Source organism: Cryptomeria japonica, chromosome 2 (assembly GCF_030272615.1).
Source record: "Cryptomeria japonica chromosome 2, Sugi_1.0, whole genome shotgun sequence".
NCBI lineage: Eukaryota > Viridiplantae > Streptophyta > Pinopsida > Cupressales > Cupressaceae > Cryptomeria > Cryptomeria japonica.
In genome coordinates, this window is record NC_081406.1 from 147,311,881 (window position 1) to 147,328,057 (window position 16,177).

The following is a 16,177-nucleotide window of genomic DNA, read 5'->3' on the forward strand; positions in this document are numbered from 1 at the left end:
AATATTTAAATGTAAAATCTAGCAATTGTCAAAAGGGAAAATTATCTCAAATGAAGAATTATTGTCCATATAAGTTTTTGTAAATTTATAAACGTATTATAATTAAAATTTGAAATTCTATTGATAAATATACTCTTTCTCAGATACATATGGTGTAAAATACATTTAAGATGACAAAGTTGGTGGGACATGTATTATATTATTATATTTAAATAAAATAAAATATAATAGATTCTAATTACATGAATTTAAAATATGTAAATATAGTAATATCTAAACTTTGAAACTAAAACATGGTTGTTTGAATAAATATCATAAGTAGTGAGTGAAAATGTGTCTTTGTAGTTATAATTTATTCATACTTGGGCATTAAAGATACTCAATAGGTTGGAGGGAAGTAAAATCTTACCCATTTCTTAAAATAAGTTGTATATAGTAGAATGAGCTAGAAAATAAATAGAGAAATTCATAAAAGATACTGATAACTAGTAAACTTTTCTATAATGAATGTTTCCTATAGTTTCAAATACTAATAGTAGATGTTTTTTTAATCAAAAATACACTCTCACAATAGAAAATATTCTATTCATATGAAATTTTTAATAATTTTATTTAGATTTATGACAATAGTTAAACTTCAGTAGATTACCATAATTATAAATAGTTCTCCAACCTGATTAATTCACATATTTCACCATACTCTAAGCCTATGCCAAAATGAAAGCTTTCAAATTGGTATGGGTATACATCAAAGCATAAAGGATAGATGAATGTTACTATATATTGTATAATTAATTATCTTTCTAGAAAGATATTAAAATAAAAGTAAGAGATTTTGAATCGGCTATTGAGATGTAATCTAGCTATTGTAAGTTAGGATTGTAGTTAGTCAAAGTACAATGGATGAAAAAATATTTTGAATTAGAAGCTAATAAGAGTACATTATTAAAACAAATGAAAGTATAAAGGAATATGAAGTTCAATGAAAAGATCAAGAAATTAAACACAATCAAACTAGTATATTATATTATTTAGTAAAAAGTTAACTTTTAGCCTAGCTTGAACCAAGCAAGGTCACAAATGAGGGAAGTCATTCCTAGAATGAATATAGTGAATTAATGTGAAAAACCCAAACACAAGAGCTCAATATTCCAACAAAGGCACATAGCTCATGATCATATCAACTAAGTGAGGGTCTAGAGCGCAAAGTGAATGATGTGAACACCATCAACTTCAACATGAATATTCAAACATATCAAAATGATGGTTCAATGAGGAAAATCACAGTAACCCAAGACAGAGGTTTGAACCTCAATGACTACAAAAATAGTGTCATGTAAATTCATCATAGCATTACATCATGAACAACTTTATTTATATAAATTATTCTAAAGTTTAAATATACTATATTTATAATTATTATTATAATTAATAGTTCTCTTATTTATGGTGTCAAATGGGTTAATCTATTTGTATGGGTTAGGAAGGATGTCAAATAGAGGCCTCCTAACAAGGGTTAGATAAAAATCAACTTGGATGGAGAGACTAGAGGTAATCGAGATGGGCTTGATTTGGATGTGCCATCAAAAGCCATGAAGCTAAGATTTTAAAAATGGTGGAGAAGGAGGTGGGAGGAGAAACCAATAACAAAGTAGAGTTGCAAGAAATTCTCTTGGAGATAAAAGCGGATAGGAAATTGGCCCATAGAAAAATTCACCTTGAAGAAGAATCACAACTCATAGTAAACACAATCTATTTGGGCCAAACACCAAATTGGAAGGTATGTAAGTGCCTAAGAAAATATACCCTGTCAAAAAACATTAGTAATAAAGTATATTAGAAATATAACACATGATTATTTTTAACTAAGTGGGAGGTATAATAAAATTTAAACTATATAAATTTGTTCTATATAGTTAAAATATACCCTATAAATTAGAAATATAACATGATTATCTAAGAAGGAATGAGAAAATATACCCTATCAATTTTGACATTGTATCTATGTTCTTAGCCATGCTATTAGATATAGTGGAGAGAAAAATATTGGTTGAGGCACTAATGGAAAATCTTGTTTGGTTAAGATGATGTGCAAGTATGAAGGGCTATTTGCAATGAGCTATCCTAGGGTACGGGCTGATCCCAAATGATGAGATGTTGCCAAAATTGGGTGAGGGGGATCATGGACCATTAAAGGTTCTTGTGTTCTAGGGAGTTGGCATAAATATGATGGAAAGGAGGAGCACTGAATGCGTGGGAATCAACATTCTGAAAGGATGCATCAAAGGGGTTGTGGTTGGTGATGGAAAATGAGCATTTGTTCTTGTGGAGGATGAGGGTGATGAGTAGGAGTGGGGGTAATTCCGGTTTATAAAGAATGATATACATATGGGTTTAGGTATAGTTTCTGTATGGAACGACTTATATCATACACACTGAGCTTACACTTCTAGGCTTAAAACTGTTAAACACTCGGAGTTGATTGACATTTTCTAGGCTTAATATATTGCATAATGTGTGTGGTCACACGAAGAATACACTTCTAGACTTAAAAGTGTTAAACACTCAGAGTTGACTAACAATCTCTAGGCTTAATATGTTTCTTAGTGTGTGTGGTTTAAGGCTCGCCACTTTATATCTATAAATAGTACTAGGTTATTTTGATAGTTGAATATAGATATACAGAGAATGTAGAAAGGAAAAAGATAGATGCAGTGAGCTAGTTTTATTCATTTGGCTCCTCAATTTAGAAGCACATCACATAAATTTCTGCCCATAGAGGAGCTACTAATGTAAAAAAAAAAATGTTAGTATATGGGTATGGTCTTATAAAGTCACATTAATTAATCAAAAATAAGTATTACAATTAATATTTTCATGTAAATATTAGTAACATATTAATTACATTAATATTTATGAATTTATCATATATACTATTAATATAATTATGGATGTCTATAGTTTTTTCCAAATGCACTTGTACATATAAATAAAAATTAATTTTACACCAATTGAAGAAATCTTATTTCTTTAGATTTGTTGTTGGTCACAACTTAAAAATAGTAACACTTTTCTTTGAAGGCTAACCTTTCTTTCATTGATGTCTCACTACATTCTAAACAACATTATAAAGTGATTGTCCTGTTAAAATACAACTTGTTAACGCCTTTTTTTATTTAATATACTTTGTACTATTTTGAGGTTAAAGTAGAGCAGACTTACAAATTTATATGATAGTTATAAAAATTTAACATAATTTTTATTATGGTTAAGAACCTTTTTTTTATTTTATATATTATTTTAATAATATTGTTTCAATTAGCAATGCTGGTGGTATATTATTTTTAATATATATATATATATATATATATAAAAAATCTAGTAGTTATAAGAACAAAAAAAAAGGTCAACTCCCTTTCAAATGATGGCCAAAAACTGGATTCATATATATAACTACTATATATCATTGACTAGTTTGTTAATGAGCTATCAATAGAAATTATTAAAGGCTATCATTATCCCACAAAGCTCAAGAGCAAACAACTATATCACCCACCCATATGTGTACCAATAAAGGAACATTAACATAACCTAAACTATCTTATGGTAATACATTAACTAGTCTATAATTTTGTCTAAGATGTAAGGTAGGGAAAATTAGAGAAGCCTCGAGTCAATTCTAAGAATAGAAGTACATTTTTTTATGAGGATATGGAATATTCAACGAGGTCAACACCTCCACAACCTTTGCACTCTCTCATCATAATAACTTAAGAAAACATAAGAATGACATCCACAGGAAGAACCACCTTCATTAGCTCCTCCACCACCTTTTCTAAACATACCTATCATTACTCAGAGGCATGTAGGTGCTCCAAAATACAATTGAAATATATCTCCCCTTGATGAACCAAAATTTTAATGTCATCATGCAATAGGTATGAGTAACCTACAACTGATAATAAACAAACATAAGACAATGTTTGTGTTGCATTGAAAGATTTTATCCTTCCTAAGTTATTCCCATGCTCAAGCATAAAATTCTTTGTAAAGTGGATCCCCACACATAAAGACCAACTCAACGCCTTTGCAAAGCTCCGAAAGCTTGATAACCCATAAGCAAAAATAGATCTTGCCAATTTCGTTTTTCAAAAACCTTATAAATTTAGAGATTTAGGGAGCCTTCACCTCCTCTTCCTTCCTTGATCACCCACCTTCTCCTTTCCCTTATTCTTGCCACCCATTTACTAGCCATAGGTAGTGAGCCCTCAACAAAAGCCATCCATCACTAAGAAAACTAAGAATGGAAGGTATATGGGACATCAAAAATCTCCTAACATATCACCGCCTCACATAGTATCGAATGGTTGTATCATAGATGTCTTTGTCCCATACACCTTGAGGGGAATTATAATTTATTGCTTCCTAAGGTCACCTATCAACCTATTAGTGAGTTATTTTTTAAATTGTTTTGAACATTATTACATTTTATGTTATGATTACTATAATTAATTTCTTGGCTATTGTTTTTCTTTAGATGAAAAGGCTTATTTGAAAAAGCTAAATAACCTATTTTTCATAGAATTTGGTAGTCATATATTTTATTATATTTTTCTAACTGTTCTACGCAAGTAGTCATATATTATTATGAGTTCTATATAATTTGCTGCTTTAAAAAACAAAATTCGAATGTCCATCCAACATTTTAAATGCGTATTTATTATTTAATTAAAATTTTAGATTGCAGCGTCCATAATGTTAGATAGACCACATGCAAGATCATAACACATTTCATTTATTTCTACTGAAACAAAACACAGGCTTAACTCTTCTTTCTTTGTCGAAGACATTTATAATCCATACGCAATCTGAGTAAACTCCAATTCAAATTCTCCAAGGGCTCGAGGAAAATGAAAAAGATTAGTCTACAAAGATCAAAGGCTTAATCCATTTACAGGTGTAATCAAAACCTAAGAGACTCTACATTGTATTTAATATCTCTATCATTCATTCCAGCTGTTATGCCATGTGCAAAAAGTGACCTACTTCATTATTCCAAAATCATGTATTAAATTGATGGACCATTTTAACATACAAATTGACTTTGTGAATCACATTAGCTACTGTTTTTCACTATAAATGTATCTTCTCAGTCATTTGGATCATTATGCAAGAAAGGGTGCACTATTTATTAAGAAATATATAGTTTTCTCAGACTAAAACCTGTTAGATAATAAATTTGTTCTCATTCTTACAGAGGAAGACTAACTTAAGGGCATCAAGTAGTGTAACTAATATGTATAAGCAGGAAGAGGAGCTGACTAGAAAAGGCCCATGGACTATATAAGAGGATCTGCAGCTCCTTAACCATATAGCTTGCCATGGAGAAGGCAGATGGGATTTTGCAGCCAAGAGTGCAGGTAATATCTAAGCCTTAGAATTCTTATTTGGATATTTAGAATTGGAAGGAAGGTATTGTTAGATTTGTATTAGAACAATTACGAAATAAATAGAGATCATTTCAATGAATATCTTTCAATTCTTACATTAAGTCGAATGAAATGGATCATTTGTGCATTCCATGGCAACGGATCCCAGAAATTCAATTAGTTTATTGATGAGTCATGGGTTAAATTCAATTTTGCAGGGTTAAGAAGAAACGGGAAGAGCTGTAGGATGAGGTGGGTAAATTATCTACGTCCAGATCTCAAGAGAGGCGATATCACTCCACAAGAAGAACGTTTGATCGTTGAACTTCAGAGCCGATGGGGTAACAGGTTAGAAACAGATTTTATTTCTTAGTAACCATAGGCTTTGGTGATAGTTTTGTGTTTGAAATGTCAAATAAATAATAAAATGTATTGTGATCATTTTAATGTATATTTTGAAGATTTAATATTTGTTATTGTTGATGCTTGATCAAACATGGTCAATAATTGATCGTTGTAAGCGACTATTCTTGTTGGATGGAAAATTCATATTGTTGTTTTTGTTGAAGAATGTTTGTAATATGTTTCAATTTACATTATATTCAGTAATCGATATTGAAGTGAGAAAGAAGCAATGCATCCTCATTGTTGAAATTATTTTGCTATGATAGAGAAGATGCAATATAGTCAAAAGTATAATTGATGACGAATTAAAATACTAGAAAATATTAATTGTTGTAGTTACTTACCATGATATATGACTTGAAAAAATTCCACAATACTTTATGGATAAATAAATATAGTGTGGCCTAATAATTGAAAGTGTTTTTTATATTTTCTTTAACATCCTAGTGCCCACCTTAGAAATGGTAGGAGTACATAAAGTGAGACAAATCAATCTTAGCCATGTTGATTGATATACAAGACTAAATATAAAAATAATGAAGAAATATTATCTAATTGTAATAAATTAAAATTATTTATGTTAGTTTGAGTGGATATGACAGGGATTTATTTGATGGAAAATGCATTTTATTAAAATTTGACATAGTGGACAACATTTAAATGTAAAATCTAGCAATTGTCAAAAGACAAAATTATCTCAAATGGAGAATCATTATTTGTATAGATTGTAATATATTTACAAGTTTATTAAATTAAAATTTGAAGTTCTATTCATATATACTCTTTGGTGTGAAATGCATTTAAGATGAGAAATTGGTGAGACATGTTTTTTATATTATTATTTAATTTCAGTAAAATGAAAAATAATAGATTCTAATTACATTACTTATGATTTAAATAGAGTAATAACTAAACATTAAAACTCAAACTCAGTTGTTTGAATAAATAATACAAATAGTGAGCAAAAACATGCCTTCATAGTTGTAATTTATCCATATTTGGGTAGTAAAGGAATTTAATAGGATGGAGTAAATTAAAAGCTTACCCACATCTTAAAAATAAGGTGGTATAGAGAACAATTGTTGGTATTATGAATGACTTCGTCATGTGTTGCATTGGTTTTGTCATTGATGTCAACACTTATCTTCTTGGAAGTCTACATTGTTGTTTTGGTACTATGGTTGTATTGGTTTATTGTTGAACCGGCACTATGGTTCACCGGTATGGTTAGTGGCTTATGCACAATCACCAGTATGTGTTCACCAGCAGGTTATATGGTTCAGCAGCAACGATGATAACTTGGAGATCATTTAGTTATGTCGAAGACATGGACTGGAAGTTTAATTTTGGTGTTTTTCTTATTGCTCTAATCGGGTTGACAAATTTGCCTTTACCGGCAGATAAGTCTAGGTTATGGAGCGATACATATTATCTACTCCAGATCAGCATGACACGTTATGGAGATTGTTTATTGATTGGATATTTTGGTAAATGTATTGAGCCAACATGTTGTATCGCATCAAGACTTAATTGTAATTGATTTAAATGTAATATCTTTAGTGAGCCAACCTATTCATTTGGTCTTAAGTTTTGTATAAATGATTGTAAGATCTTGTTGAAGATCATGATATAGGATATGGTATGAGTGTGTTCGAATATTGAAGAGAGAAAATAAGAAGAACCTTGTGCAAATTAGGCAGACATTATTTGAAGGTTGAAGGAAGGTTATGAAGGTGTTTTGACACTCATGTTCAGAGCTTAACCGGTATTGAATCCAACATTGGAGATGCTATTTTGAGCAGTTCATTATCATTGGATTTAACTGTAGACGTATAAAAATGACCATATTCCTAAATGAATATTTTATGTTCATTTCTCTATTTGATTAAATCCAATTAAATTAAATTATCCACATTCCTCTATTTAATTAAGTAAATTACTCAATTTATTTAAATTAAATTCACTATACCCATTTAATGAATAAATCATTTTATTCAATTAAATCCCCCCTATCCACTTTTAATTAAATTCAAATTTAATTAAATAGTTATCCTAAATTAAATAAATCTAATTTATTTAATTGCAACCAAATTGAATTAAATCATTTATTTCAATTAAATCCTATTATCCCTCCATCCACTTGCAAAATCCTACATCTCCCACTTGTCTTCCTAAACCCCTTTCTAATCCCTTCTAGAATCTTCTAATCGCTTCTAATTAACCTAACCCCTCCTCTAAACTTTGTCACATCCCTAAGCAAAGGGAAGTCACTTCTCAAACCCTCAAAGTCTTTGATAACCATTAAAGGCTTTCAACCTTCAACTACTAAATGGCTCAAAGTCTTTGATAACCATTGAAGGCTTTCAACCTTCAACCACTTAATCCCCAAAGTCTCCAATAACCATTAATGGTTAACTCAAACCCTCCTACATGGTTAAAACATTTGTTTTGACTCAACCTTCATCCAACCCAAGGGTCTCATCAAGCCATTAATGCTTTGACCATGATTATCTCTTAATCATTTGCACAAAGGTTTATCCTTGGATTAACTCCTAATTCAGTGGGTAATCTTAATTTAGACTTGACCCTTAGCCTCTAGATAACCATGAGGTCTTCTCAGGCATTCAATGTCTCCAACCCCTTCTCTCAATCCAATCCTATGTTGACACTTGTCACCATTTCATTGGTGCAAATTATGCACATGGATCCCCAACTTTCAAATTCAACCCTTGATTAAATCTTTCAATCCTGACCATCCATTGCCCTGTTTTCGCTCTAAATAGAGCTCTCATTCCTCCATTTTTATGAGTCATCCTTCAAATTTGTAGCATCACACTTATGCTCAAATACCTTCAAACTTTCTCATTTCATATATGCTCATCATTTAGCCTCTCTTAAATCAGGAATTAGACTAAATATGCATGTTTAGAATAATTTCTTTATCATTTTAGCTCAATCATAGACTAAATATAGTATGCTAGGATAGTATTCATACTAATCTTGTCATCTTATCATTTAGTTTATTGCATTTTAAAATCATACATAGCTTATAACGCATCTCATACTAAAATCTATCAAAGCATCCCTCGTTCTTACATTTGCCATCCCTAAACCATTTTGCTCAGTGATCTGAGAGTAAAACATTGGTTTGAGGGACATTGTGAGATAGAGAACCATGGGACCCACCTTGGAAAGCTGAGTAATACATCGTTACTCCATAGCTTGCACCAAGAAGTCCTGTGTGTGTGTGTGGACAAGTCATTTTATATATTTTCACATATTAAGTTTTATCAGCCCACTTTTGCGGCATACATTTCTGGCGCCCACCATGGGGTCTGACCCCAAATATTAAATTGGTTTTTAAAACTAATCATTTTTGCAGGTCCGTGGGAAACAAGAATCGGCGCGTGGGAAACATTCCCTAGCGCATCGGGTTAACAGTCTAGCGCATTCCGCTCACTGTTTAGCGCGTGGGATCCATATTCTAGCGTGTAAAGTCCTTTATTTAGCGCATGACTTCCACTAATACTTTCCTGTAGGTCTCGACGCGGAAATAAAACAGAGTAATGCATGCAATAAACAGAATAGCGCATCCATCCGACAGTTCAGCGCTTGTAGACCATCATACAACGCATGCGATTCACATGTTAGCACATCAAATTTCAAATTTTACTGCAGGTCTCAGCGCGGGAGAGAGAAAAAGACAGAACAACACTTCCAACATACAGAGTAGTGCATTCAGAAAATAGAGTAGCGCATTGATACTTAGTTTTAGTGCATCAAGGGTATCTCGTAGCACATACAATCTGTTATATAGCGCTTCGAAGACAGAAACAAACATTGTAACCAGGATGAAATTTTAGACTTGTTGAAGTCCACAAACTCCTCTGTTTTTCTAACTATTGTGGTGGTATTCTGCAGGATTTCTGACATTTTATTACAGGGGGAGGAGCTTAGTGACTTTTTTTTTAGAATTATAAATTGATTAAATTTTACTAGCTTGTTCAAGTTAGTTAAAGTTTAAAGTTCTTTTAATTCTAGTTAAAGAAAATTGAACTCACCTTACTTTGGGTTGTAAAACGAACCACAACAACAATCTTTATTTTTGCAACAAAGGGATTTAAAACGAACTTCACCATCCTTTGGTGCATAAAAGGATTCACTTCAAATTTCTGTCAAGTAAAAGAATCACACAAGTCCAAAGTCAGTTACAACTAAAGAGGGAAGATCTTCCCCTTTTAGCGATTTCTTTTGCTGACCAAAACATCGAATTTGCTTTGTTGACCATTTCTTTTCATAGATCAGAAAATCATTGTTTTGAAGGGATAAAATGAACATCATGTTTTTGTGGAGCAACATCTCCACATAGATTTTAACAAATCACTGATTTGAAATCATAAAATAAACCAAATTGATTGTTTTGTCTCGAAAGTGGAAGGAATATGCTCTCCCCTTAACTGGGTGATCAAAAATCCAGACCACTCTTATAGCTTTCTTTAAATTCAAGCAATAAAGCCTTTAGCAGGCTTGCCTTCCCGAGGAGTTGCAATCAACTCTTAAAGCCATTTATGGCCGGTGTGAAGGGAACGACCTAAGTGGGGAACGACTTTGACGCCAAGAATTCCAACCCACTCTAAGCAAATGTGGAAAGTGATGAAAGTCCTTTTCAATTGTTGCGCGCAGTGATTAGCCTTCCCCCAGTATCCTCGAGATACGTAAAGCCTTTGTTCTAAAGGTTGGGAAGCCTCCTGAGGGAGTTTATCACTGACGGTCGAATGGGAAGCTTGATTACGAACCATAGAATTAGAAACTTTGAGCCGAGTCAGTAACCAGACATTTATAACATCATAGTGCAAGGGTGGGGAAGAATCCGCCCCCAAGATTACTCACCATATATCTCCCAAGATAACTACTCAACTGTGAAGTGATTCACTTTGGGTTAATTTCTGGCAAAAGGCAAAAAAATGGGTGCCCTCTAGGGGGTGACACGGCTGTTTGAGCTGATGGAGTATCGAGACTAGTGGGCTATGATGTTATTTATGACCCTTGACTATAGAGTCTTTTTGAAGTGTATTACTTGTATCCAAACCTGTTAAAACATTGGGGATTTGAACACATCCTCGTAGAACATACACTTTTGTTAGATTAGGCAAAAATGGTTGTACTTTTTGTGCCGTGCTTGCATTTATTATTTCAGAAAATCATTCATCACACTTGAAAAATCCACAAAAAATTTCAAAATTGACAAAAACCGAACCAAAGAAAAATCATCAAGGCAGTTTAGCGCATCAGAGCAATCTCTTAGCGCGTAGAATACTTTTGTTAGCTCATCCAAACCTCAAATTAGCGCGTTAATCCAAAACAGTAGTGTTTCTATCATAAGGCAAGACAGTGTAAAGTCCTTTAGCGCATCCAAAAAATAGTCTAGCGCATGGAAGCAACATCTTAGCGCGTGGGAACCAAACATTAGCGCATAAAGTCAAACAGTTAGCATGTCACAGGCCCAGGGTAGCACATAGCTTTTTCAAAAGGTAGACAACAATTTTTAAACAGTCCGAACTTTAGCGCGTGGAAACCAAAAATTAGCGCATAGAGTCAAACAGTTAGCATGTGACATTTCTAGGATAGCGCATAACTTTTTCAACAGTTAGACAACAATTTTTACAACAGTCCGAACTTTAGCGCGTGTCGGGGGGCAGCCTAGCACGTGAGCTTATTATTTTAGCACATCAAGGAATTTCAGTAGCGCATAGAAGCTCTGTTCTAGCGCATGATCAAAAACAGAAAAATAGAGAGCAAAAACCAAGACAAATTTCAAAATTTCAAAAACATTTTGAGAAGCCATTTTCATCAAAAATCATTTTTCATCACAATAGAGTGACAAACAAACCACTTAAAACTATTTCTCAAGCAAAACTTGTGACAAAAAAAATGAATGTTGTTAGAATCCTAAATGAATCGCGCAATAGAGGACGTCTCTCCTATCATAATTCAGAAATCTCATCATTAGTATCAACAGAATCCTTTACCATCCTATGGATTTTATCTCAAAACACTTGTTTAGAATTTTCAAATTGTCAAATCAAGTTTCCAGATCGGGAAGCTTTTATCCATATCATTTGACACGCTTTGTCATGAAGGGGCATCTAAAAGCCTTCACTTTGATAGAGTAAGATTTGAAATTTTCAAAAATAAGAATCAACTGAATCCAAACAAATCAAAGGAAACCATTGATCACTCATGCATGACTAATCCCCTTATTCTGAGAAGAAAGAACCTCTATCGTAACATCACGTTCAAGAAACAACAACCTAGTTTTTTCAAATTCATCAAGAGAAATAAGTTTTTATACATCAATCATCAACTATTCAAATCTCATCGGGTATTCCTTCATCACGTCAAACGGTATATCCAAAACAAATCTAGCGAATTTGACAAAGAACCTTTGAAAACAAAAGCATACTGTCAAAAGTCTGCTTTTAATCAAACCATCAACCGTGGCGGAAGGATCAATCCGGCATTCTTGCCCGACGAGTGCATCACATATAACACATCTCGACCAAAACCACCAACCCCCGAGCAACACATCAACGAGGCTTTTGTTCCTTTCATCACTGAAAGTTTCTACTAAAATGCCTATTACTCGCTCTCAAAGAGACAAACAAAGCGAGGCACACGCAGAATCAAGTATGAATCGAAGATTATCAAATCCTTTTGAGGTTCCACCAGTAGAAGAACCTGAAATTACTGAAGCACTTCTTCGGGAATGTCAAGAAAACCCTTCCTTCCAAAAACTTGTAGAAAAACTCATGGAAAATGAAAAAGAAAAATATCTGCTCATGCTCACAAGCAAAGGCGTTAAACTTCCCGAAGATTTCGACGCAAACATTTTTCAAACCGGATCTCGACAATATACATATCAAGAACAACAAAGAGAAGAAGAAACTCACATACCTGAGCAACATATTCCAGAGCAGCACATTCCAGAACAACACATACCAGAAATGCGTATACCTGAGCTAGAAACACCAGAGCAAAATATACCATTTAGGGCAAGTGCAAGGTAATGAGTCACAAATTTGCGGAAGTCCGTGCGTTAGAAAACACGCTCTTATAAATGGAGGCCCGTTTTCAAAAAATGGGGGCCCGTTTATGCTTTGGGCTACCGAGCTGAAAGGTAATAGGGGTCCAAAGCAAAAATAAACAGGCCCCTCTTTTAAACAAAACGGACCCCCGTTTCTAAATCGCATTTTTCCTTTTTTTTCCACAAGCCACCCTTGTTTGAAAACCAGGGCCCGTTTTGTGGAAGTTGATTCCACAACCCACCAATTGGCTCGGGATTAGGCCTGGGATAGGCCTGGGATGGCCACACCTGAGACATGGACCTGCAAATTCAAATCTCCATGAATGAAAGTACAAATATGAACTTATGAAATAGTTTATGTGCCTCTAATCAGAGAATTTTTATATGAAATTAAAACCCATTTCAGATTATACTGTCTAGATTCTAAATATGTAAATTTATTTAGAAATTTATTATTTTAACTATTTTTCATTTAATTTATACTAAATCGGGTCCATAAATTTGAAATATTAACTAATTTTATTAATTTAATAACTTTTTTATTTTAAAGAATTTTGGAAAAAAAATTATGTCATCAATCTACACAAAATTATTTTGTATTTTAAAAAAAAATAATCAAAAAATGTAAAGTTTACATCAAATTATGTGGGTCGTACACGTCAAATTTTTAAAAAGATAATTACGCCCATTAAAAAATTAATTAAAAAAAAAATATTAGAAAAAAAAATACAGAAAAATATGCTCATCAATCTTCAGTGTGTTACAAACCATTTCCCAAAATGGTTTGAGAAAATAATTTTAATTGTGTCAAAAAGTGTGGGTCGTACACATGCATGGTATGGTCCTGAAATAGGCATTTTTAAAACATAGTTTTCAAAACTCCATTCAAAAAGTTATTTTTTATTATGTGGGTATTAAAATAAATTACATATTTGGAAAGTACGCTTAGAGGGCTATCTTTTATATTACTGACTTTTTCCAAGGTTCAATCTCTAAGTGTTTCAAAATTTAAGCTCAAATGAGACAAAATCTGAAAATCAGGGAAAACACTTCCACTTTTTGGCCAAAAAGTGGACTCATCTTCTTGCACTGACCCTTTACCACACCTTTTCAGCTGAGAACCAATACAAGGCAAGAACTCTTTCCTTGGCCAGATAATGCACCTTTGGTTGCTCTTACTCAACAAATACAAATGTTGCAAAGGCAAATACAAGATATGTAATAAGGGACAATAGTACGGTACTCTCTAAACGAAATCTTTCCTTATCCATTTGACAGAAGATTGAACATGGTGCCTTTTCCTCCAAACTCAGACGTTCCCAAATTTGATAAATATGATGGGAAAAGTGATCCCCGAGATCATGTTCAAGAATTTTGCACATAGAGCCTTGAATTCACTCATAATGACACCTATTTGATGAGGTTATTCCCTAGAAGTTTGGGAGGGCAAACCATGGAATGGTTATCCAAAATTTCGCCACCTGTTCAATCATTTGATGAATTGGTTAACAAATTCATAACCCACTATTCCTACAACATCCAACATGCCATAACCATGCTAGATGTTTGCAACACCAAACAAAAGAACAACGAAATATTCATGGTATTCCTTCAATGCTGGCGATGCATGGTATCACGATATCCTCGAGATATTCCTGAAAAGGAGAAAATGGAAATCTTCATCGATAACTTGAATGGTGAAATGAGTTACAGACTAAAACTTCAATGCATACCATCTTTCGCTAAATTGATTGAAAATGGCATTCAAGTAGAGGAAGCATGTGTCAAAAAGGGAACACTCAAATTCTACAAAGAAGGAACAAACTCATCAAACTATAATAATCAGAACAACACCAATCTTGACAAATCTTGATTTTGGACTCGAAACAAAAATGAAGGAAACAATGAATCATATGATCCTAAATCTAGGCAACTAGTGCTTGCATTATCCGGAAACCCTCAAAATACGAGAAATCCTAAAAATGCTACTCCCAGTGCTAACACATATGCACCAAACACTGATCAAGGACAACTCAACACAAACAACACCAATGATACTCAAAGCAAAAACATGAATCCAGGACCTAACAACAATTCACACAACAACACGAACAATTTCCAAAAGCGTATCTTCACACCACTGGGACAATCATTAGAATCCGCATTCAGAGAACTTTTGGCAAACAAGATTCTTTCTTTGCCTCCAATCAACAACTATGAACCTCCAATCAAACCACCTTGGTGGAATGATTCACACTATTGTGATTTCCATCGCAACAAGGGTCATAGAACAAACGAGTGCATGAGATTGAAACACATAGTACAGGACATGATTGATCGAGGTGACTTAACGGTGGATGGTCTTAAAACAAATGGTGATCACGGAGCCTTCAAAAATCCTCTCCCAAATTACAACAAAGATGGAGCATCAAATTCAAAAGATACACGTAGAGCTCGTATTAATCACATCTACAACAACACAATCAACCACATATCAGCTGAAGATCATCAAGTCAATGTCATCACCATTCGAGATCGGCATGATCATGAATCTGTTAATGTAACAATCTGAACTTAGAAATATGTCTTGAAGGGACATACTGTACCTACAACTACCACACCAAAAATCCAATATGACTTGGTTAACCAACTGTGCACGACTCCAGCTCAGATATCTATACTAGAATTGTTGAAACTATCACCAAGGCACAAAGACATATTAGAGCAAGCGCTATTGGAAACCAATGTACCTCAAAATTTGGATACTGATAGATTTCAAGCCATGGTCGCCCATATGACAAGACCTCATAACCTCACCTTCTCAAAGCATGATAATACTTCCTTGAGTCATCCGCATAATACTCCTCTCCATATTGAAGTCATTGTTTGAAAACACCAAGTAAAAAGAGTTTTAATAGATGGAGGAGCCAGACTTAATATATGTACTTTAAAGCTTATCCGTGCATTAGGCTTCTCAAAAGAATCTATTGATCCTTGCAAGAAGATTACCATCAAGGCATATGATGATGCGGAAAGGTCCTCTAAAGGCACAGTGATATTACCTATTCAAGTAGGACCAGTACAAAAGGATACTATATGTCAGGTCTTAGATATTGATCTAACCTACAATATCTTGTTAGGATGACCCTGGATACATGAAATGTAAGCAGTACCTTCTACGTATCACCAGTGTGTAAAGTTTCCTTATGATGGACAAGAAATCTCCATATCAGCTGATCACAATCCATTTCAACATTGC